This window comes from Macrobrachium rosenbergii, chromosome 48, assembly GCF_040412425.1.
Source record: "Macrobrachium rosenbergii isolate ZJJX-2024 chromosome 48, ASM4041242v1, whole genome shotgun sequence".
NCBI lineage: Eukaryota > Metazoa > Arthropoda > Malacostraca > Decapoda > Palaemonidae > Macrobrachium > Macrobrachium rosenbergii.
In genome coordinates, this window is record NC_089788.1 from 30528657 (window position 1) to 30552247 (window position 23591).

A 23591-nucleotide genomic window follows, 5' to 3' on the forward strand; every position below is an offset into this window, starting at 1 on the left:
GATATTTAGACGATATATTTATCATTTTTTACGGCGACGACGCAGCTTTAGACTGCTTACTAAGTACTGCCAACAACGTTGTTGATTCTATAAAATTTACAGTTGAAAAAGAGGTTAATGGCAAGATTTCTTTCTTAGATGTTCTAATTCATAGGGATGTAAACAGTAACTCTTCAAATTTTCAGTTTTCAGAAAAACTACTAACAAAGAGAATTATATTCATTATTGTTCCCACCACTCACAACAAGTTAAAAGGAATGTTGTTATTGGCTTTGTTTTAAGGGCACTTCGTATATGCGACCCCGAATTTCTAGACACCTTTAAGTCCTTACACCTTTATGTCCTTAAAATACCCGGAACATTTTTTTACTGACGCCATCAGCCGGCCTAAAAGGAAGTTTTATAGAGGTCATGCTAATAAGGAAATGAATAACAAGAAACATGCACCATTACCCTTTGACGTAGAAGTCTCAAAAGTAGGTTATTATATGAATAAAAAATACTAAAATGATATAGAAATTGTTTATACCTATAAAAACACCTTGGCAAAAGCCCTTACCAAGAATAATAATAGCACTAAGAGAAACAACAGTGTTTACAAGGTTCCCTGCCGTGACTGCAATGATTGTTACTACGGGGAAAGTGGTAGGGAACTGGATGTAAGATTAAGGGAACATAGAAGGGCCTATGATCTTCATGCACAGGGGAGCGCTTTGGTAGCTCTAGTTTTAATTTAGACCACAGAAATAAATTAACTGGGATGATGCACGAACTATTTTTCAAAGTGACGATTCTCAAGTGAGAAGATTAGTTGAAGGTGCTGCTATAAACATGGAAATATCTTTTGAAGATAACATGACATTTACAAACGAAAACCCTTTTATCAACTGGTTTATTGCCAAACACTATATAAAACTTTTTAATTTCAAAACGGGCGTTGACCGTGTGAACCCTGATGCTCTGCTTCCTCTTCCCCTCTCTCTCCAGATAGCCGACGTCCCTGTGGATGGTTCCGACTATGGCGCCTATGCAGCGCAGGCAGGTGCAACATCGCAAGTTCGAAGATTAAGGAGGTTGGCGCAACTGCCTCTTGAATTTGGAATAGCATAACAACACCCGAACCAGCACTTCCGTGATGGGCTGTTAACTTCTCGCCCCGCCCCCATTTTTTAAAAGCTATTCCTAAGAAAACTACCCTCTGATTTTACATTTTAACGTTAGCACTGATGAGGAACACCGTTCAAGTGTTCGAAAGTCTCTGTTTATTTTACATAGCAATATATTTACTGTATAATTGTGGATTTTTATTACACATTGTTTTCAACGAAATTGTTAATCTCATAATAATAATAATAATAATAATAATAATAATAATAATAATAATAATAATAATAATAATAATAATAATAATAATAATAATAATAATAATAATAATAAAATCCCCAATTGTGTTAAACATTATACAGCAAGGAGCTTTCAAGAACTTACTCAAAATCGAAAGTATGGCTTCCATCACTGACTTTTGTATTACTGTACATCACATATAAACAATAAAGGATTTTAAGAACAAAGCACTGTGAAGTGGCATGGCATAATAATAATAATAATAATAATAATAATAATAATAATAATAATAATAATTATACAGTGCCAATCAAACCTTTTCTCCGGAAAAAAAGTCCAGTTCAGGATTACCATTCAGCAAATACTCGGTAAACAAAGCTAACTAGTGCAAGAAATTCACTTATAAATAGAAGATTGGCTTTCTCCTAAAATGTCACTCAAGACAGAGGAGAGAGAGAGAGAGAGAGAGAGAGAGAGAGAGAGAGAGAGAGAGAGAGAGAGAGAGAGAGAGAGAGTTCAGGTACGAGAGCAGAAAAGAAGGCGATACAGAGATCTTTCTTGTGCCTAATGAACATTTTAATTCAAAAAGTTTCCCAGACAGGTTTAGGTAATGGTAAATGAATTATTCATAATCAAACAAAGAATGTATTCCAGTTTCTGGATAACCACAAAATAACAGTAACTTGCAAAGAGAACTCCTGCAGAATAGAATGACCATGTGTTCAACGCTCAGCACTGGACAAATAATATTTATGGAGTCAGGCTAGTTTCAAAACATGAACAGTGGCTCGATCTTTGAAAACTCTACGGATTTTGCACGCATGTTTTAGTTCAGTGAGAGTGCGAAGGCGGCAGTGACCTCCAGTTCGTAGACCCTGCATTAACAGTAATGACATAAATAAATGAATTTATTCGAATGCCGGATTTACGAGTGGAGTTAAAGCTCGGCCTGAATATTAACAATTTTATGCCTTCACTCCACAGATGTTCATGCCCTAGTTTCGTCAACTGCTGAAAAGATATTTTAATTTGTACGCGTATGCTGTGGCTGTTAGCTCAATACCCTTCCCAACCTCGGGCCCATGGCCTACTATAGTTATATAACCAACTGTTTCAAGTCAATACCGGTAGTACTAGTAAGGGTTTTTACTAAGCATTTTAACGAAACACGCCCAGACCTTTCCGTCCTCGATGCATGTATGTGTAGACATATTAACACACACATACACACACACATATACATATATATATATATATATATATATATATATATATATATATATATATATATATATATATATATATATATGCTTGTGTGTGTGTGTGTGTGTGTGTGTGTGTGTGTGTGTGTGTAAATCATCATCTTTACTTGCCAATGAGATATCTATTCACGATATGTGTTAGAAACAGGAGAATTTGTCCAAATTAATCCAAATTAATTGAAAATATAATGGAAAAACGGTACGCTGATTTATTGGACACTTGACTTGGACACTTGACACGAACAAAAAAATATATATTACGTACTACCACGTATTGCTCATAACTTTCAATGTATGTACTGCGTACTACCACATATTGCTCATAACTTTCAATAACTGTCTTATCTAATACATGAATCATAATTATATTGAACATATTGCAATTTCGTCCGTGTATTCTGCAATGCAAGTATAGCAAAATGTACCAGACAATTCTACTTTGTACTCTGTCAAAGTCTGCACATTAATCTGTATTAGTTCAAAATGACAATGCAACATATAAAACATTATCAAAACGCATTCCTACATTTCCAGAATATTTTAGGAAGGATGAAAAATTGTGCCTGAGACGATATTTCCTCTCCGACAAAAAAAAAGAAAAAACTTTTTGAAACCGTCTTAAAGACCAAAGAAAATCGTTCAATGAAAACGGTTCTTGTATTCCATAAACATAACAGTTCACAATAAAATGTGGATGTGTTTCAGTCCACGTAAACGGTGGATTTTTCAATTGGACACTCATGAGAAATTACAAGAGCCTTCGAAGACCGTAAACATCACACAAGACTGAACAATAAGAAAAATCAATGTCTCATGTTCTATTACATCCACTCTTCCTTTTCTCCTTTCTGCCAAATTATGTTACTGACAACTTCTTTCGAACAACGTTCGAAGAATCAATCTTTGAGTTGTCCGCGCGAGCTCTGATCACCACAAAGTACTGCTGTTATTTCCAAGGACACGACAGCTTAGAAAATTTGGAAAAAGTGATAAAATATCTTCCTACTTGAACAGAATTTTGTTAGCCAAAAAAATTCAAGTAAGAGAGAGAGAGAGAGAGAGAGAGAGAGAGAGAGAGAGAGAGAGAGAGAGAGATACCTTGGCACCACCACCACCACCAACACACCCAAGCCCATATACAATACTGTGATTACGTAAACAATGGCAAGAGGAGTGTACTCCAACCAACAACTTGCGGATCTAACAACTCTTAACAGATAGTTATGAGGCAAGCCATAAGATTATTATTCATTTGCCCCATAACGACCTCGTTCCGAAAGCAAGGCGACCTTCAGTAAGAAAGGCTAGTTTGTGGTCGTTAGTCCCTCTTAACTGGTTATTCATGCACAAGGTAAAACGGATGTTGCTTGAGGTAGTCAAGGTCCGTTTTACAGGGTGGTGCAGCCATCGGAGATATTACGTTGTATGGAAGGTATTATTATTATTATTATTATTATTATTATTATTATTATTATTATTATTATTATTTATTGTGAGGGTCCGTTTGAGTGCGTGCATCTATTAAAAGAAAACTTTCAGTTACAAACCAGCGTGACTGCAAGCCTCACACTGTCCCCTTCCTACCCTCACATGACTAAGAGCAATTAAAAAAAAAAAAAAATCCGCTTTCAACATCGCTCGGCAAACAACTGCCTAATTTTTTGCTCAACAAAAAATACTATCTTCTGAAAATAAATAATGAAAAATTGTCTGGAAAGGTATTTTTCATTTACATCAAAATATATAATCATATAAGTGAATCTCACCAGGAGATCAGTTTAAAATTACAGTACAAGCCTTATAAACTTTTTAATTCAAAGTTTCAACATCACCTGATGTCATCATAGGCAAAAAACAACGAAAACGAGGCATGTAAATAATGAAGACAGAAACACAAATATACAGATTTGTATAATTTAAGTTTTTTTTTAGTAATCTTGTCCTTGTTTTTCTCGCCTATTAAGAACCCAGCGGTTCCAAGCGGTTTTCTCTTCCTCGTTTTTACAATGAAGAAAATAGACATATCTTTTATTTCACTGTAAATGCTATCGAAAATAACATGATCCAAAAAATCAAACACCAATTAAAGCCAACCCAGGACGGAGCTCAATATAGTGATTCATTTGTAACGAGAACTCAGCATGGACTATTCCCTAAATTATTCCCTCTAATAAAACATGATGGCAAGCACAAACTACTTTTTTGCGGTTTCATACATCTCTGTCTTTTTCAAGATTCTGACTAAGATGAAAGGAATCATTCTGACTGGGTCATATTTCCATGAAAATTGGATTAAAAATCTATAAACTCAATGCAGGTTAGAATATTGTTTATTTTGCACTATTTACATAAATACGACTGCTTTATTAGATGAAGTACGAACACATAAGCGCCCTTTAAACAACTTTTTCTCTGAATCTGAAACCAATCCTGCTACGGGTATCCTTAATATTGAAAAATTTATATAATAATAAATACTTGTATATATGCATATATATTTGTCAAATATTACACACACACACACACACACACACACATTATATATATATATATATATATATATATATATATATATATATATATATATATATATAATTATATATATATATATATATATATATATATATATATATATATATATATTATATATATATCCTGACAATAGAGTATATAGGGTAACACTAATTATATATAGAATATATAAATCTACCTATATATTATATATAATATCACATTTATGTTTATACCTTTATCATCAAGGAGAGTCTAAACTAACACTTGAGAGAACGAGGATAAATCTACATTACAGTTAGCTTCACATCAGTACCTATATCATCAGAAGACTAGAGAGAGAGAGAGAGAGAGAGAGAGAGAGAGAGAGAGAGAGAGAGAGAGAGAGAGAGAGAGAGAGAGGAATTCCCAGTCTTCCATGCCTCCCCACAGATAATGGAAAGAGAAACAGCAGCAGTACGGAATTTCAAGAAAAATTCCCTTCCGCTGACGACAAACATACTGAAATTTTTCAATCTCTCTTCGGTCATGAAAATATAAGCCATTATTAATACCGTAAATATAAAAAATACAGCGTAATAACGCTAAATGTGTGTGGGTAGTCCCTGTTATAACCGAACAATGTATTAGTTTCCCTATTGGTAAATATCTATGGATAAGTACTGCATATAACCCCAACATAAAAAGAATGAAAATTTGAAGGTTCCACAAATGTTAAAATTAGGAAAGGACTATTTTAGTAGCAGATAATTATTTCACTAACAAATTTTCTTACATAAAATACATACAAAATCTCAAACACACACATTATATATATATATATATATATATATATATATATATATATATATATATATATATATATATATATATATATATATATATATATTTTTATAAATATTTAGCCCATAAAAACCCCAGAATTTAGAGACCAAACTGTCAGCTCTCTTCTGAAATAATGAATGAGAAAGAGTTACAGAAAAGCGTTGTATTGATAACAGGTCCATAGGTCAGTCGTTAGTTTGTCACTCCAGTTGACAATTTCTCTTTAATCTTCTTAATCGCCGACTGGAGGAAGATTTTATCTATAATATATATATATATATATATATATATATATATATATATATATATATATATATATATATATATATGTTATATACATACATTATATATATATATACATATATATATACATATATTTCTTTGTTTTCTTCATTCAGCCACCATTATATATTATATAATATATATATATATATATATATATATATATATATATATATATATATATATATATTATATATATATATGGGAATATATATATATATATATATATATATATATATATATAATATATATATGAGTTATGTATATATTATATATATACTGTATAAAATGAAATCAACAGAGACTTCTACTGGTTACATTTTACCAGATAAAATGTAATTTTATTAACCACAGTGCCCTTGACACTAAAACAAAATATATTTATGTTCATGAATGATATACATATATATATAGAGAGAAACACTATCAACGCTCAGGACCAAATAATGACCCCATCCCTTCTAAGCCTCCATGGCACACTCAGTTAGCGCGATTGGCTGTTAACCAAAAGGTTGGTGGTTCGAGCTCACCTAGGCCACATTACATTGTATTCTTGAATGATATATACTGTATATGGAGAGAGAAATACTATTTTGATCTTGAATTATTTACATACAGAAATACTAAATACTATTGTCATTCAAGACCAAATAATGACACTTCCCATTCTAAGCCTCTGTGGCACAATCGGTCAGCACATTTGACTGTTAACCGAAAGGCTGGTGGTTCAAGCCCACCTGGGGATGCAATACATTTTGTTCTTGAATGATATACTTAGAGAAACACTATTATCATTCAGGACTAAATGATGACACTTACCCTTCTAAGCAACTGTGAAACAATCAGTTAGCGCATTTGGCTGTTAACCAAAAGGTTGGTGGTTTAAGCCCAATCGGTGACACAATATAGCCTATTTTGTTCTTGAATGATATATTTGGAGATATATTGTTGTCATTCAGAACCAAATAATGACACTTACCCTTCTAAGCCTCCATGGCACAATCGGTTAGCGCGTTCGGCTGTTAACCGAAAGGTTGGTGGTTCAAGCCCACCCGGGGGCGCAATACATTTTGTTCTTGAATGAATGATATATTTAGAGAAATACTATTATCATTCAGGACCAAATAATGACACTTACCCTTCTAAGCCTCCATGGCACAAATCGTTTCTGCAGAGGGTAAACTTTTCGGCTAGTTAACCGAAAGGTTGGTGGTTCAAGCCCACATTCTGGGGATGCAATACATTTTGTTCTTGAATGAATGATATATTTAGAGAAATACTACTGTCATTCAAGACCAAATAATGACACTTACCCTTCCAAGCCTCCGTGGCACAATAGGTTAGTGCGTTCGGCTGTTAACCGAAAGGTTGGTGGTTCAAGCCCACCTGAAGATGCAATGCATTTTGTTCTTGAATGATATATTTAGAGAAATACTATTGTCATTTAGGAATAAATAATGACACTTCTTCAAGCCTCCACCTGGCACAATCAGGTTAGCATCACGTTCGGACTGTTAACCAAAAGGTTGGGAGGGTTCAAGCCCACCAGGATGCAATATATTTTGTTCTTGATTGATATACTTAGAGAAATACTATTATAATTCAGGACCAAATAATGACATATATACCCTTCTAAGAAAAATGAGATACTTGGCACAATAGGTTATATATGGTCTTGGGCTATTAACCCCAGTAAAGGTTGGTGGTTCAAGCCCAACCGGGGGGATTAAATACATTTTGTTCTTGAATGATATATTTACACGATAAATACTATTGTCATTCAGGACCAAAATAATGACACTTAAGCGAATCATCCAAGCCTCCGTGGCACAATTGGAGCAAGAGCTTTTGGCTGTTAACTCTCAATACAAGGGTTGGTGGTTCAAGCTTCACCTGGGGTTATGCAATACATTTTGTTCTTGAATGATATATTTAGAGAAATACTATTGTCATTCAGGACCAAATAATGACACTTACCCTTCTAAGCCTCCGTGGCACAATAGGTTAGCGCGTTCGGCTGTTAACCGAAAGGTTGGTGGTTCAAGCCCACCCGGGGCGCAATACATTTTGTTCTTGAATGATATATTTAGATAAATACTATTATAATTCACGACCAAATAATGACAATTCACCCATAAGCCTCCGTGGCACATTAGGTTAATGGATGAACGAGCTGTTAAATAAAGGTTGGTGGTTGAAGCCCACCCAACGCCATCAAAATACTTTTTGTTCTTGAATGATATATTTAGATAAATATTAAGTCATTCAGGACCAAGAAGAGACACTGTGCTGGATTAGCCTCCAGATATAAATAATAGGACAATTATGATATTTTGTGTTTCAAGGCAGGGCTGGAGACTTTTGGAACAAAACTGTTATGGGGCAGGAATCTGCAATGGTTAATAATGTGGTTCAAGCCCCCACATCTGTTCAAATGTTTGAAAAGCCATGATTGGGTAAATTTTGTTCTTGAATGATATAAGAAGAGAAATACTATTGTCATTTAGACCAAAGGTTGACCTTCCTGCACTTCTAAATGACAGGGAATATACATTATATATATATTCTAATATAGGTGTATATATATATATATCATATACATTATGTTCTATGAATGAATACATATATATAAAAAAAAAAATGAGACAAAATGTTTGAATAACTGATATGAACTTCCAAGCCGTGGCACAATTGTTTACATTCAGTGAATTTTTGTGGTGGTAAATGTATTAAACAAGGGTGCAAGTTATTTTGTTCTTGAATGATATACTTAGGAAATACTATTATCATTCAGGACTAAATAATGACACTTATTCTTCAAAGCCTCCGTGGCACAATAGGTTAGTTAAGTAGTTCGGCTGTTAACTTGAAAGGTATACTTTTATACAGTGGTATTTATAATTTAAATAATTTTGTTCTTGAATGAATGAATATTTAGAAGCCAATACCATTGTCATTCAGGACCAAATGAAGTAATTGCTGACAAGGTGCACAAATCTTCCAAGCCTCCGTGGCACAATTGTTAGCGTGTTTGGCTGTTAACCGAAAGGTTGGTGGTTCGAGCCCACCGGGGCTTAATACATTTTGTTCTTGTAATGATATATTTAGTAAAATGACCTAATTGACATTTGGAAAAACAATGACACTTACCCTTCTAACCTCCGTAGGCAACAATTGAATGGCGTGAACGAGTTTAATAAAAGGTTGTTCAGGAACAGGCCCAGAAGGGGCCATCAAAATGACATTTTTTGTGAATGATATATTTCAATAATACTTGTTGTCAAATCAATTAAATATTTTTCATAAGAAGAGATTCTACAATGTGATTAGCCTTTGATATAATGATCAATAGGACAATTATGATATCATCTAAAGGTTGGTGGTTCAAACCCATCTTGGGCCATCTCATTTTTTTTTAATAATGCTGAAGAGAGAGTGACAAATACAATTACACATTGTGTTCAAATGTTTGAAAAAGCCTTGAAAAGTAAAGATACAAACATTTTGACAGGATGGCGGCTGTTAAGCCAAGTCATGTTGAAAAATGGGAATATATATGCATATATATATATATTTGTTCTTGAATGATATATTTAGATGAAAAACATATTGTCATTAAAGACCAAATAATGAATATACCCTTAACATATATATACATATGTAATAAATAAGAAAAAATGAGACACCTGGGATGCAATAAGAATATACTGATATGAACTATACTTAGGCTAAATTGTTAACATGTAACAATAAATCACCCTTCTAACTAAACAGGGAAGGTTGTTAAAAATATATTGTGGTTCAATGTAATAAGTAGATTAGAAATATATATAGAAATTTCTTCAAAATTACTCATATATATATATACATTTTGTTTTTTATACAGAATTTATATATATTTAGTAATGAGGGAAATATACTATTGTCAGTTTCAGGACCAAATAATGACACAAGGTGCACAATTGTTTTCAAGCCTCTGTGGCACAATCGGTTAGCGTTCGGCTGTTTAACCGAAAGGTTGGTGGTTCTGAGCTCACCTGGGGCGAAATGTACATTTTGTTCTTGTAATATACATATTTTGATGTTAGTCATTGTCATTCAGAACCTAATGAATGGAAAAACACTTACCATTAAACTCTGTGGCACAATAATTTGGTTCAACGCTGTTAACCAAACAGATGGTTCCATCACCTGGGGGCATCAAAATGAATTTGTTCTTGAATGATATATTTAGAAATACTATTATTTGTCAAATGACCAAATATTTTTCATGGAAAAGATTTTCTAAATTCCCTCAGATATAATGATAATAGATGTTCAATTTAAATGAACAAACTCATGGCAAGAAACTTGGGCCCCTTGCAATGATTTAATAATAATTGAGAGAGAGAGAGAGAGAGAGAAGAGATTGTCATTTTATCCTGTAGAGAGCCTGTATAGGTTGTTCAAATAGGTTATGATATGACACTTTTGCCGTTTAAGGCTGTTAAGAAAAGGTAAAGCTCACCGTTGGTGGTTCAAACCCATTACACATACACTGTCATTAGTGTTCAAATGTTTGAAAAGCCTTGAAAATAAAGATACAAACATTTTTCAGGATGATTGAATGAAAAGTTATCATTCAGGACCAAATAATGAATACCCTTATAATATACAATGTCATACTGTTAATAGGTTGGTGGTTCAAGCCCGGGGCGCAATACATTTTGTTCTTGAATGATATATTTAGAGAAATACTATATATTAAGACCAAATAAGACAAAATTCTAAGCCTCTGTGATATGAACTGTACAGGCTAATTGTTAACAAAGGTTGGTGGATTTCAAGCCCACCAAAATCAATACATTTTGTTCTTGAATATATAGATAAGAGAAATGGTTTGGTGTAAAATTCAGGACTAGAAAAGGCCTTCATATTTCTTCAAAATTGGCAGTAATGTTATATATATATTAGTTGGTGGTTCATATCATGGGGATATATATATTTGTTCTTGAATGATATATTTAGGAAATTTATGCATTCAGGACCAAATGGTTCATTTAACTGGCAACCGTAGGTTTAGGTGAAATTGGGAAATACATTTTGTTCTTGACCAGATATATTAAGAGAAATACTATTATCATTCATTTTGACCAAATAATGCACACTTACCCTTCTAAGCCTCCGTGGCACAATCGGTTAGCGCGTTCGGCTGTTAACCGAAAGGTTGGTGGTTCAAGCCCACCCGGGGCGAACTGTTTAGTCTAATTTTGTTCTTGAATGATATATTTAGAGAAATACTATTGTCATTCATGACCAAATAATGACACTGGAAACCCAGTAAGCCTATGTAGGCAATTACTGTTAGATGGATAAGTTCAACTAAAGGTTGGTGGTTAAACGCTGAACTTTGTCATTCAGATGCAAACATTTTGTTTCTTGAACCCTTGTATTTAAATAGAAATACTTATTCTCATTCAAGACCATATAATGATACCATTCCAAGCCTCATGGCACAATATTTTGTGTTTCAATGGCACGAGACTTATGCAATACATTTGTTCTTGAATGATAATAATGCTCAGAGAGACCAGAGAGTTACTTCTAAGAGAGAGAGACAAGAGGGCTGTTAGAGAGGTTGGAGAGAGAGAGAGAGAGAGATACATTTGTTCTTGAATGATATCATTTAAAGAAATACTATTGTCATTCAGAAAATAATGAACTTTCCTCTTAATACATGGCACAATCAGTGTTCAAATGTTTGAAAACCGAAAGGTTGAAAAGTAAAGATACAAACATTTTGACTTGAATGATAAAGCAAGAGAAATGGTTTAGTCATGTAGAAAATAATGGCTTACCCCTTCTAATATATATATATATATAATATATATAAGGTTATATATATATATGTTCTATATATATTTAAGAAAAAAATGAGACAAAATGCACAATAGACTTAAGAATGCTGATATGAATGTTCTGATATATTTATTTTGAACAAGTCAAATTGAGGTTGGTGGTTAACAAAAGGGTTCTTGAATGATATATTTAGAGAAATACATTGTCATTCAGACCAAATAATGACACTTGGTTTAGTTCCTAAGCCTCCGTGGCACAATCGGTTACGTTGCTGTTAACCAAAAGGTTGGTGGTTCAAATGACCTGGGCGCATAATACATTTTGTTCTATGAATGATATATTTGAGAAATACTATTGTCATTCAGGACCAAATAATGACATTTGGATTATTTAGCCAGGTGGAATAAATTTTTAGCAGTTGTAATTTATACATTTGTTCTTGAAAATAATGTGGTATTGAATAATGGGGAAATTAATTTTGTTCATTGAACCAGTTGTTTTGGAAAACTGATTGTCATTCAAGGACCAAATAATGACACTTTTCAAGCCTCCGTGGCACAATCGGTTAGCGCGTTCGGCTGTTAACCGAAAGGTTGGTGGTTCAAGCCCACCTGGGGCGCAATACATTTTGTTCTTGAATAACATATATTTAGAGAAATACTATTGTCATTCAGGACCAAATAATGACACTTACCTTCTAAGCCTATGTGGCACAATTGGTTAGCGCGTATCGGCTGTTAATAAAAAGGTTGGTGGTCAAGCCAAACTTGGGATCAAAAATGACTGAACCTTTTGTTCTTGAATTGCAATATATTTAGTCAAATACTATTGTCATTCAGGACCAAAGGAAGACACTTACCCTTCCAAGATTGGCACAAGGTTAGTGATTAATGTTAACCAAAAGGTTGGTGGTTACCTGCAATATTTTTGTTCTTGAAAGGCATTTAGAGATTGGGCCTATTGTCATAATGACCAAATAATGACACTTACCCCTTCTAAGCCTCTGTGGCACAAGAGAGAGAGAGAAAAGGTTGGTGGTTCAAACCCAGAGAGCAATAGATTTTGTTCTTGAATGATATATTTAGAGAAATACTATTGTCATTCAGGACCATAATTAGAAGATTTGTACAAAATACGAACGTTTGGCTGTAAACCTACACAGGTTACACTGTTAGTGTTCAAATTTTGTTCTTGAATGATATATAAAGATACAAATATTTTGTCAGGATGGACCAAATAATGACATTGAAACCCTTTAAGTAAGTGGCACAATATGGTTATTAAGAAAGGTTGGGGTTCATATATATATATAATATATATATTGTTCTTGAATGATATATTTAGAGAATACTATTGTCATAAATCAGGACCAAATAATGACACTTATTTAACAAGGCACAATCGGTTATGTAGACAAAAATAAGCCCATTTTGTTCATTTTGAATGAATATTTAGAGAAATACTATTGTCATTCAGGACCAAATAATGACATTTACCCTTCTAAGCCTCCGTGGCACAATCGGTTAAGTTGGCTGGCTGAAAGGTTGGTGGTAAAAAGGTTAGGGTATATATTCATATTTGTTCAATATATATTTATATAAATATATGGATGTATTCAGGACCAAATAATGATTTATACTTATTAAAATAAACTGATATTGTAGTCAGGAAATTAACCAAAAGGTTAGTGTTCACCCCCAATATTTTGTTCTTGAATGAAATAGAGAAATGTTGTCATTCAAGACCAAATAATGACACTTACCCTTCTAAGCCTCCGTGGCACAATCGGTTAGCGCGTTCGGCTGTTAACCGAAAGGTTGGTGGTTCAAGCCCACCCGGGGCGCAATACATTTTGTTCTTGAATGATATATTTAGAGAAATACTATTGTCATTCAGGACCAAATAATGACACTTACCTTCTAACCTCCGTGGAAAAGTTAGAAGCATTCGGCCAAAGGTTGGTGTTAGGCAGCAATACATTTTGTTCTTGAATGATATAGTTCAGAAATACTATTGTCATTCAGGACCAAATAAGGACATTTAACATTCTAAGCCATCAAAAATGACAATGAACCGGCTGTTAACCAAAAGGTTGGTGGTCAAACCAATAATATTTGTTCTTGAATGATATATTTAGAGAAATACTATTGTCATTCAGGACCAAATAATGACACCCTTCTTAAATGATATTTTAAGCCTCCGTGGCACCAATTTGGGTTAAATTTTGCTTGAATGATATATTCGGCTGTTAAGACCATAATGAGGTTCCAGAGTTCAGCCCAGGTTGGAGAGAGCAATACATTTTGTTCTTGAATGATATATTTAGAGAAATACTATTGTCATTCAGGACCAAATAATGACACTTACCATTCTAAGCCTCCGTAGCACCGTCGGTTAGCTGTTAACCAAAGGTTGTTTGTTTGACTCAATAATTTTGTTCTTGAATGATATATTTAGAGCTGTCATTCAAGACCAAAATGACATTTACCATTGGTTAAAAAACAAAGAGGTTAAGAGAGAAAGGGATGTTAACCAAAGGGTTGGTGGTTCAAGCCCACCTGGGGATCCAATACATTTTGTTCTTGAATGACATACTAAGAGAAATACTATTGTCATTCAGGACCAAATAATGACACTTACCCTTTAAGCCTCCATGGCACAATCGGTTTTTTGTTAACTTAAAGGTTGGTGGTTCAAGCCCAGAAAAATTGCAATACATTTTGTTCTTGAATGATATATTTAGATAAATACTATTGTCATTCAGGCTCAAATAATGACATTAATATATATTCTAAGCCTAGGCACAATCGGTTTACGTTCAGCTGTTAATAAAAGGTTGGTGGTTCAAGCCCACCTGGGGGCACAATACATTTTGTTCTTGAATGATATATTTAGATAAATACTATTGTCATTCAGGACAAATAATGACATATTTAAGTGTGATTACAATGGTACAATCAGCTGTTAACCAAAGGTTGGTGGTTCTGGGTGCAATACATTTGTTTCTTGAATGATTAACTAAAAAGTCATTGGTGTTCAAATAACCACCTTCGGCTGCAAATTTTGTTCTTGAATGACACAGGAGAAATACTATTTCATTCAAAATATTAATGTCAAAAACAATAAGGTTGACATTTCCCAGCAATTGTTCAAAATTATGTATTGTTAGGTATCAAAAGCCTGGGGCGCAATACATTTTGTTCTTGAATGATATATTTGAGAAATACTATTGTCATTCAGGAAAATAATTCAAGTCTTTTAAGCCTGTTAATCGTTAATGGTTCCTTCTAAACCAAAAAGGTTGGTGGTTCAAGCCCACCTGGGGCCGCAATACATTTGTTCTTGAATGATATATTTAGAGAAATACTATTGTCATTCAGGACCAAATAATGACACTTACCCTTCTAAGCCTCCTACAATCGGTTAATATGTTGGCTGTTAATCAAAGGTTGGTGGTTCAAGCCCACCTGGCCACAAAATACATTTTTCTTGAATGATATATTTAGAGAAAAACTATTGTCATTCAGGACCAGGTTAAGGTGGTTCAAGCTGTTAACCAAAAGGTTAGTGGTTCAAAGCAATAAATAGAATTTGTTCTTGAATGATATATTTAGAGAAATACTATTGTCATTCAGGACCAAATAATACACTGTCATGTCGGTTACATTCGGCTGTTAACCGAAAGGTTGGTGGTTCAAGCCCACCAGGTGAGCAATATATTTTGTTCTTGAATGATATATTTAGAGAAATACTATTGTCATTCAGGACCAAATAATGCTGTTTACCCTTCTAAGCCAAAATGTCACAAAAGGTTAGCCATTCGGCTGTTAACCAAAAGGTTGGTGGTTCAAGCCCACCAGGTGACAATACATTTTGTTCTTGAATGATATATTTAGAGAAATATTATTGTCATTCAGGACCAAATAATGACACTTACTTCTAAGCCTCCGTGTCATTATCGGTTTATAATTCAGTGTTAACCAAAAGGTTGGTGGTTCAATTTCAAGAATACATTTGTTCTTGAATGATATATACAGAGAAATACTATTGTCATTCAGGACCAAATAATGACATTTACCCTTCTAAGCCTCCTTACACAATCGGTTAAGCGTTCGGCTGTTAACTGAAAGGTTGGTGGTTCAAAGCCCACCAGGGACACAATACATTTTGTTCTTTATGATATAAGCAGAGAAAATACCAATGTCATTCAGGACCAAATAATGACATTTACCCTTCTATCCAATGCAATCGGTTAGCTGTTTCAGCTGTTAACCGAATTTAATGTTTCAAGCCCATAACAATACATTTTGTTCTTGAATGATATATTTAGAGAAATACTATTGTCATTCAGGACCAAATAATGACACTTACCATTCTAAGCCTCCAATAACAATCGGTTACGCTTTGGCTCAAGCCCACCTAGGGGAAAGGTTGGTGGTTCAAGCCCTATTGTCATTCACCATATAATGAATACATTTTGTTCTTGAATGATATATTTATTAAGAAATACTATTGTCATTCTTGAAGGAACAAATAATGACACCCATTTAAGCCTCCAAATGGCACAAGGTTAGCGTTTTCGGCTGTTATCCAAAAGGTTGGTGGTTCAAGCCCACCTGGGGGCGCAATACATTTTGTTCTTGAATGATATAGAGAAATACTAATGTCATTCAGGACCAAATAATGACACTTACCATTCCCAGCCTCCGTGGCACAATCGGTTAGCTCGTTCTGCTGTTAACCAAAAGGTTGGTGGTTCAAGCCCACCTGGGGATGCAATACATTTTGTTCTTGAATGATATATTTAGAGAAATACTATTATCATTCAAGACCAAATAATGACACTTACCCTTCTAAGCCTCCGTGGCACAATCGGTTAGTTCAAACCCGGCTGTTAACCAAAGGTTGGTGGTTCAAGCCCACCCGGGGGCGCAATACATTTTGTTCTTGAATGATATATTTAGAGAAATACTATTGTCATTTAGGACCAAATAATGACACTTACCCTTTTAAGCCTCTGTGGCACAATCGGTTAGCGCGTTCGGCTGTTATCCAAAAGGTTGGTGGTTCAAGCCCACCTGGGGATGCAATACATTTTGTTCTTGAATTATACATTTAGAGAAATACTATTGTCATTCAGGACCAAATAATGACACTTCCCATTCCAAGCCTCCGTGGCACAATCGGTTTACACGTTCGGATGTTAACCAAAGGGTTGGTGGTTCAAGCCCACCTGGGGGCACAATATATTTTGTACTTGAATGATATATTTAGAGAAATACTATTGTCATTCAGGACCAAATAACGACACTTACCCCTGTAAGCCTCAGTGGCACAATCGGCTATCATGTTCAGCTGTTAACCGGAAGGTTGGTGGTTCAAACACACCCAGGGGGCGCAATACATTTTGTTCTTGAATGATATATTTAAATAAATACTATTGTCATTCAGGACAAAATAATGACACATGCTTCTAAGCCTCCGTGGCACAATCGGTTAACAGGTCCAGCTGTTAACCAAAAGGTTGGTGGTTCAAGCCCATTTGGGTGTGCAATACATTTTGTTCTTGAATGATGTATTTGGAGAAATACTGTTGTCATTCAGGACCAAATAATAACATTTACCCTTGTAAGCCTCCGTGGCACAATCGGTTAGCGCGTTCGGCTGTTAACCGAAAGGTTGGTGGTTCAAACCCACCCGGGGGCGCAATACATTTTGTTCTTGAATGATATATTTAGAGAAATACTATTGTCATTCAGGACCAAATAATGACACTTACCCTTTTAAGCCTCTGTGGCACAATCGGTTAGCGCCTTCGGCTGTTATCCAAAAGGTTGGTGGTTCAAGCCCACCTGGGGATGCAATACATTTTGTTCTTGAATTATACATTTAGAGAAATACTATTGTCATTCAGGACCAAATAATGACACTTCTCATTCTAAGCCTCCATGGCACAATCGGTTGGTGCATTCGGCTGTTAACCAAAGGGTTGGTGGTTCAAGCCCACCCGGGCCCAATACATTTTGTTTTTGAATGATATATTTAGATAAATACTGTTGTCATTCAGGACCAAATAATGACATTTACCCTTCAAAGCCTCTGTGGCACAATCGGTCAGCATGTTCGGCTGTTAACTAGAAGGTTGGTGGTTCAAACCCACCCAGAAACGCAATACATTTTGTTCTTAAATTATATATTTAGAGAAATACTATTATCATTCAGGACCAAATAATGACACCTACCCTTCTAAGCCTCTGTGGCACAATTGGTTGGGGCATTCAGCTTTTAACCAAAAGGTTGGTGGTTCAAGCCCACCCAGGTGCGCAATACATTTTGATCTTGAATGATATATTTAGAGAAATACTATTGCCATTCAGGACCAAATAATGTCACTTACCCTTGTAAGCCTCTGTGGCACAATTGGTTAGCGTGTTCAGCTGTTAACCGAAAGGTTGGTGGTTCAAACCCAATCAAAAATGCAATACATTTTGTTCTTGAATGATATATTTAGAGAAATACTATTGTCATTCAGGACCAAATAATGACACTTACCCTTCTAAGCCTCCGTGGCACAATCGGTTAGTGCGTTCGGCTGTTAACCAAAAGGTTGGTGGTTCAAGCCCTCCAGGGTGTGCAATAAATTTTGTTCTTGAATGATATATTTGGTGAAATACTGTTGTCATTCAGGACTAAATAATGACATTTACCTTCCTAAGCCTCTGTGGCACAATCGGTTAGCGCATTCGGCTGTTAACTGAAAGGTTGGTGGTTCAAGCCCACCCAGGGACACAACAATACATTTTGTTCTTGAATGATATATTTAGAGAAATACTATTGTCATTTATGACCGAATAATGACATTTACCCTTCTAAGCCTCCGTGGCACAATCAGTTAGCGAGTTCAGCTGTTAACCGAAAGGTTGGTGGTTCAAGCCCACCTGGGGAAGCAGTACATTTTGTTCTTGAATGATATATTTAGAGAAATACTAGTGTAATTCAGGACCAAAAAATGACATTTACCCTTCTAAGCCTCCTCAGCACAACCGGTTACACTGTTCGGCTGTTAATTGAAAGGTTGGTGGTTCAAGCCCACCCAAGTGGTGCAATGCATTTTGTTCTTGAATGATATGTATAGAAAAATACTGTTATCAGTCAGGACCAAAAATGATATTATACCATCCATGTCTCCGTGGCACAATCGGTTAGTGTGTCTGGATGTTACCTATAAGGTTGGTGGTTCAAGCCCACCTGGGAGAGCTTTTGCATTTTACTCATGCCTGAGTGTCCTGCACCCTTAGTTTAGTTTCTTGAAGAAACGGTGACTTCTGCGAATAAGAATAGAATGTAGAATTTTTGCCAAAGGACAAGCGTTGGGACTTATGAGGTCATTCAACACTGAACGGAAATTGACAGTAAAAAGGTTTGAAAGGTGTAACAGGATGAGAACCTCGCAGTAAAAGGAATGTAAGGGGTTGCAGCTAGGGGCTGAAGGGATGCTGCAAAGAAACTTAAATAAAGTAATGTCTATAGTACTCCACGTGAGGTGCACTGGCGTCACTACCTCCTAATGGGTTCTGTAATTAAGGCGATAAATAATGGATATGGAAATCTAAAAAAAAAAATAAAAACACACACATTTCGGTATGGGAGCCTGTGGTTATTTAATCCGTAGATGGTTTGATTGCTAGAAGCCTTCAATATAAGAATCGCCTATCGGTTAGTAATATCTGAAACTGGAAACTTCTCTGTCTGGTTAAATGTAATCAAAATATCATATTTAGGGCAAAGTTTTCCAAGAAAATAATGAACAGATAATTATTTCTGTCTGAATTAGATGCCACTTTCTCTTAAATACAAGACAATTTTATTGCAGTTTTGAAATCTGTGACTGTTTAGTTTAATTGTACATTATAACTTCATTTTACTTCTATTCTTAATATTATTTGGTGCTTTGTAAGAGGTGAATAAAGAACATAAATTATATATAACTGATGCTTAGGTAAATTTCACTAGCTCTTTTTACCAAAGTAGTTGATTCGTGGTCACTGTCTTGTAATAAATACAACAGAACACATTCAACATAAGCGATGCAACGACAGATACGAGGCGGTCTCGCCATTGTGATTTTTATAAAATGAACATCAGAAATGGAGATGTTAGTGAAGTGGAAATTGGTGAGGAAACAACGCTATTGTTTCAGCATGCCTCTCAAGGCCACAAGAGGAATACAGCCTAAGTGACCAGACGGAAAATACTGATAACAAAACGAGAAAAATCTCATCTCTACTCTCTCTCTCTCTCTCTCTCTCTCTCTCTCTCTATATATATATATATATATATATATATATATATATATATATATATATATGTATATATAATATATATATATATATATATATATATATATATATATATATATATATATATAATGTATATATATATATATATATATATATATATATATATATATATATATATATATATATATATAATGTGTGTACAGTATATATTCTCACAATGTAAATAAACGTTTTAATTTACAGTTAAAGGGTCTGAGATTCAGACGTCCATCATGATCTAATAAAATAACTGATGGTTTCCCTGCCTCGGTGACACAATCGACTGGCACGTTCGGCTGTTCACCCGAAGGTGGTTGAGTCCAAGCGGGGACGTAAAGCATTTCACTCTTATATCCAATCAAGATCAAATGATGGCGGCCTCGCTTACATGCCTCCGTGGCACAATCGGTTAGCGCGTTCGGCTGTTAACCGAAAGGTTGGTGGTTCGAGCCCACCCGGGGGCGCAATACATTTTACTGTGATGGACAACTCCCTTGTATCTTGTACTTCTGTATGGTGATGGACAATTGCAAAGTGGTTTGGGAATTTTTTTTTTTTTGTATTCATCAACCGAACCTTACGAAGAAATATAGTGTAAGAAGTAAAATTATACAATGCTTGACCACAGCAACTGTCTCAGTTGTTCCCTTTCCTGTCGTTTCCCCATACAAGTTTGACCTCGTCATTTCGTATTCTCTAATATTATGACATTTGTTCCTGAACATATAGAATGGTGTCTAAGCATGAAAAGCTCCCTCCAATTCATATATGTTTTTCTTATCTCATGTCCAATCTCAGATTCATAAGACGATTCTTTTCATGTGACAACATTACATACAAACAACAATTTTTTCAAATTCACTTTCAATGCCACTGTATTTAGATGTTTAAAACAACCATTCATTTGCTTAACGCATCCTCAAATGATCATGAGAATCCTGAGTTACTAAAAGTTGTCGAAATTATCTTCGAGTTACTGAAAGTTGTCGAAATTATAAGACATTTTGCATTACATACATGGCAATGATTGGCATAAAAAGTAATGAATCCTTTGTAAAACTTAAGAACACCCTGTTGCTGGAATTTTATCTTAAACAGTACTCACAGATACACAAGTACTGTACATTGCATAAGGTAATGGGGGTTATGCAAATGCACAAGTTTGTCTAGGTCAATAGCAAAAGCATTACTCTCCTTTTATTAAAGAAGACTTCTTCACATTAAATCCATCGTTCAGTAAAGGAAAAAATCCTGATGTTTGTTGCCAGTGTTAACATTCTAGTAGACCCTTTTTCCATAATAGTTTAGTTAACTAGCAAGTGATATAGATAACAATAATCCTAATTATTTAATTATCGGTCTTGCCTTACCTCTCATTTTTGCATGCATTTCTTGAAATTTATAAACTAAACCATATTCTGAATTAGCTTCACTTAACACTTCACGCATATATACATGCATCTGCAATACAGATACTAGCACCTGAAATACTTAGAAAAAATCTGAGGCAACTAAATTTGTTTTTAACTTGTTGTGCTCGGTAGAGAACGTTAGAAATTACCAAAGCTTTCTGATTTACCTCTGCGGTTTACGGGAAGATTTCTTATTTTCACGATGATCAATTTTACATACTTTCCATATACGAAGAATGGTAATTCCCATGCCGTGCACCACTATTACAACAAGGTACCCATCATACCCTGCTGTTGATATTTCTAATAACACGTTACCCTTTTTGTTCTGATCTCATCGAGAATAGATTGTCTGTCGCCATTTCCCTGTAAGACCACGAAACTTGATTACCTGAACTTTTCCATGCACCTTGTATGGCACATCCTTTAATGTAAAGCTACATAACTCCATTTTTATGCAAACTCATCTCACCAATCATAAGGCCACAATTTTCGTCAATAACCACCAATGTCTCTGCATTTGCTTGCAATAATGCTAACAAGGTCGCTAAAATTCCTGGTTGGCAATAAAAATTTTTTACATCTTCCTTAAGTGGCCTCTCGTGTCTGTGCGACAGCAGATGTGGACGTCATAGGTTCTAGACGTGATAAAGATACACCTTTATCAGTCAAGACCAAATAAAAAAACCCTCTCTTCCATACATCCATGGTACAATCAGCTAGCGCGTTTGCCCGAAAGAGTAAAGTCAATTCCGCCCAAGGGAGAGATAGAACCATTATCAGTCAAGACCAAGTGATGATACGTTCCTTCTATGCCACGGTCTTATTTCGACCATGGCCACTGTCAGCGAGTTCAACTGTTAATCGAAAGATTTGTGGTTCGAGCTCACGCGGGGGCACATGCACTGTACTCTTGAATAATGAGTATTCAGGTGATTCTTAAGGCCCCCATACACGCTCACACTAAGTGTCAGTTGAACTGTCAAACTAGAGGTTTGCAAGCCAGTTTGAGCATGCATGGGGTTAGTTTGTACTGAATGATGGGCTTGTGGTGTGAAATGATGAATTGACGTAATTACCGAAAAACTAGCCTACTGACAACTTATTTTATCGCGTGTGGGGAGGTGTGAAGTGAAATATCAGTCTAGCATAAATTTCGAAGATTGCAGTTGTCTGTGTATTGATTAGTGGTGTCGACTTCACAGGAAGAGAAGGCCTTTTGGTTGCAGTTTATTGGACTATATACAGTAGAGGACAGGCTTTAATACACAAGATAAACACTGCTGGCTATTCTGACCGACATAAAAATGCAGCGTCTTATGACATTTTAGTTTCAAAATTACGAGAAAGAGACAGTTCAGCTACTAAAGACACAGTAGCCAAAAAAATTAACAACATGCGTTGTTCAATTAGAAAAGAATACAAAAACGTAATCAACTCGCAGAAGTCAGGTGCCAGCAGCGAGGATTTATACCATCCAACATTATGGTATTTTCAATCACAGATGTTCCTCAAGGACCAGGAAACTCCAAGAGAATCGGTGAACAATATTGATGAGGTGAGGTACAGCTCCCAATACAAATACGGTCATGTTTATTACAATAATTACAATAGAGTATTTCCATATTTACGCACATTAAATGCATGAATAAATAGTTGCAATAACATACATGAAAATATAAATTCAATCTTTTCCATAATGCACTTTTTAAAACATGATATCAGCTCTCAGAGGGCTGGGCCTGAAGGAACTGCATAGTTGTAGAAATAACGTGCAA

General features: G+C 35.0%; 10 non-coding genes across 10 annotated transcripts; all 10 read left to right on the forward strand.

Moving 5' to 3' along the window:
- The first annotated feature begins 7211 nt into the window (after window positions 1-7211).
- TRNAN-GUU (transfer RNA asparagine (anticodon GUU)) lies at window positions 7212-7285 on the forward strand. Its single transcript has one exon. It is a non-coding gene; the product is annotated as a tRNA-Asn (tRNA).
- Window positions 7286-7545: 260 nt separating this feature from the next.
- Window positions 7546-7621, forward strand: TRNAN-GUU (transfer RNA asparagine (anticodon GUU)). The gene has a single exon. It is a non-coding gene; the product is annotated as a tRNA-Asn (tRNA).
- A 588-nt stretch (window positions 7622-8209) lies between these two features.
- TRNAN-GUU (transfer RNA asparagine (anticodon GUU)) lies at window positions 8210-8284 on the forward strand. The gene has a single exon. It is a non-coding gene; the product is annotated as a tRNA-Asn (tRNA).
- Window positions 8285-11382: 3098 nt separating this feature from the next.
- On the forward strand, window positions 11383-11457 carry TRNAN-GUU (transfer RNA asparagine (anticodon GUU)). The gene has a single exon. It is a non-coding gene; the product is annotated as a tRNA-Asn (tRNA).
- Window positions 11458-12608: 1151 nt separating this feature from the next.
- On the forward strand, window positions 12609-12683 carry TRNAN-GUU (transfer RNA asparagine (anticodon GUU)). Its single transcript has one exon. It is a non-coding gene; the product is annotated as a tRNA-Asn (tRNA).
- Window positions 12684-13832: 1149 nt separating this feature from the next.
- TRNAN-GUU (transfer RNA asparagine (anticodon GUU)) lies at window positions 13833-13907 on the forward strand. The gene has a single exon. It is a non-coding gene; the product is annotated as a tRNA-Asn (tRNA).
- Window positions 13908-17075: 3168 nt separating this feature from the next.
- On the forward strand, window positions 17076-17151 carry TRNAN-GUU (transfer RNA asparagine (anticodon GUU)). Its single transcript has one exon. It is a non-coding gene; the product is annotated as a tRNA-Asn (tRNA).
- Window positions 17152-17694: 543 nt separating this feature from the next.
- Window positions 17695-17768, forward strand: TRNAN-GUU (transfer RNA asparagine (anticodon GUU)). The gene has a single exon. It is a non-coding gene; the product is annotated as a tRNA-Asn (tRNA).
- Window positions 17769-18777: 1009 nt separating this feature from the next.
- Window positions 18778-18851, forward strand: TRNAN-GUU (transfer RNA asparagine (anticodon GUU)). Its single transcript has one exon. It is a non-coding gene; the product is annotated as a tRNA-Asn (tRNA).
- A 1940-nt stretch (window positions 18852-20791) lies between these two features.
- On the forward strand, window positions 20792-20865 carry TRNAN-GUU (transfer RNA asparagine (anticodon GUU)). Its single transcript has one exon. It is a non-coding gene; the product is annotated as a tRNA-Asn (tRNA).
- Window positions 20866-23591: the final 2726 nt, after the last annotated feature.